Raw genomic sequence first — 2,752 nt, forward strand, 5'->3', positions numbered from 1 at the left:
AGTTCTAAAAAATTACATATGGCAAAGAATGGGAATATAAAATTGTAGTTTGGAAGAGGTTTGCTATCAGACTTTAGAAAATGCCGGTAAGCAGTCATATATTGCACTTTAACCATTTTCAGTGTGCATTTACAGAAAAATAGCATCCCTTAGGCTTAGCCATTGGTATTGACTGGTGACAGGGGCTTTTAAAAGAGCATACAGATTGAGGAAACCATCATCTTGATCACTAAGTGGTGATATAATAACAGACTAAAGTGTTGTTTCTCAAAAGATGTCAAGAATAAATAGTTGGGAAGAGAACTAAAGAGCGACATTGAAAATGAGCAATTGTAGGCCAGGTCTATTCAAACACACACGCATCTATAGTGATAACATGAACAGAGGAGTCACCAGTTACATGGGTGGTCATCTGGTCAGCAGGAGAAACAGCATTTCCCAGTCCTAGCTGCACATAAGCACAACCAATCTGGTGAACGGGGGATACAAAATCATTGAGTCCTCCCAATTCAAGACAGTACTCTCCATGTTTCTTTTAATGACAAACAACCATTTTTGTTCCTGCTACGCTTTTAGTAGCCAAGTACACACATTCCTCTCAACAGATTGGTCAGGGGTTTATTTCTTAGAGAATCACATCTCACCTGCCACTGGGGGAATACATCTCCCAATAGAGGCTACTGCATGGTTTGTTCTATCAGCTTCCAGATTAAAAGACTAAGATTATTAGTATTCATCTCCTAATTGGAAAGAACAAGAGACTATTCATTTTACCAGAGTAAAGACCAGGAGTCTGTACTCAGATTCAAGTAAATGAAGACAATAAGAAAAATTAAAAATAAAGACTAAAGAGCAGAAATATGAGGTGATAGAAAATAATAGTTGAAAGAAACAAGGAAGGTGAACCTGAGAAAGAGAAATCTCTGACCACCCATCTGCCATCTCAGACATGTGGACATCTTTCCTTCAAAGAAGGGATCATACATAATTTGGATCTCAAACTCAAATTCTAACCAATGTTTTAAATGTCATAGATAGATTTCAACTCACTGCAAGGAGTTTCATTGTAATTAGAATCACTGGAAAAATGGAATTAATTTTCTCATAAGATTAGAGAAATATTTGACACTCAAAGTATTAGAAAGAAAAGTTAGAAACCTCAATAGAATCTTCCAAGAATTTTGAGTTCCTCAATTAAAAAAAAAATATTGATAGAAAATAAGTGTTTTCAGAGATCTTCACTGATGCTGTTGCATGTATAATGATAATCAGGTGTTATTAAAGAGATACTTTGCCCTGATAACCAGAAAAATTGAGCTGACTGAAATCTTTCGGGGAAATTTATACACCAAAAACATTGGCAAACAGAAGTTATTTTAAATTCTGCTTGTGTTAATTGAAATTAGCATACACAAGTCTCTGGGGAGTAAGATAGAGCTGTTGGAACAAAGTAGTGAAGAAATTCAGTCCTTTCCAAAAAACATAATGAAACTCAAGTTGGAAAATTAATTAAGAATCAGACCCATTAAGATATAATGGTTGGTTACTGGTGTCATTAGGAAGAAAATCTACAACTTAATACTTGGACATATTCACAATTAGGTAAAAGATAGCAGACAATTTCCAGACTCTAAAGTGGATGGGGAAAAAAAAAAACTTGTAACATCCCACCAAGCCTAGCTAATTTAAAAGTAAAATGTGCCAGTTTCTGGTTTCAAATGTTTTTCATCTTACTGAGAAATCATGATACCTATAGGAAGAACTGAAAGCAGAAATTCTTCAGGGATGGCAATAATAATAGCCAATCATTTATAATAACTGAAAAACATTATTATTATTATGATGGATACAATATTCTTTGCTGATATTATCTCGTTTAGCCTTTCCAAGAACTGAATGAGTTATTATACTATTGTTAATCCTATTTTATAGAAATGGAGGCCAAAAGAGGTTAATTTGACCAAGATTTCAGAAAATTAAGAAAATTTAAAACTGGGTTATTTATGAATTAATTATAGAGAGGCACTAGCTTGGAAGAAAGTGCTTAGAATAGATTTCTCAGGAAAGAAAGTTAGGAAGGCATTGACATAAAGTCAGGAGTAATTAGACTACATTACATTGGGAGCATGAAGAGTGAAATATACCCAGGCTGTTTCTGGAAAGCATGTTTTTCATTTTTTTTAAACCAACGTGTTCTCTTGATAATACCATCCCATGATGCTACAGTACACTTGACAGTGAATTTAATATATCTAAATTAAGTTAAAGTCATTTTGGGAGAAAATATTTTCTAGTGTAGTCATTTAGTCAGCTTGATTGTCAAATTTTTCTCTAAATGATAGTGTGAAATTTATGTGAAAGATATAGAATATGTGAACAACACAATGGACAAGCTTATAATTAACCTTAATCTTGCACCCAAACTTTATCATAGACTTTCCTCAAGTAACTATAAAACATATATAAAATATGATCATGCATTTCCCATGAGATAAATCTCAACATTTTTAAAAATTTAGTATAAAATATACCATAATCACTAATCACAATGTAATTAGGATTGATATCAATAACAAAAATAAATCTTTTTAAATTAAAAAAACATAATTCTAAACAGTTTCAGGATAGAAACAAATTATAATAAAAATTTGAAAATATAACTATAACAAAATGACTAAAATAAAACATTTCAACTCTATATTCAACTAAAATATTATTAGATGCAAACTCACACCTTTTAACACATACTGAT

Source organism: Carlito syrichta, unplaced genomic scaffold (assembly GCF_000164805.1).
Source record: "Carlito syrichta isolate Samal-C Ts95f unplaced genomic scaffold, Tarsius_syrichta-2.0.1 Scaffold301543, whole genome shotgun sequence".
Taxonomy (NCBI): Eukaryota; Metazoa; Chordata; class Mammalia; order Primates; family Tarsiidae; genus Carlito; species Carlito syrichta.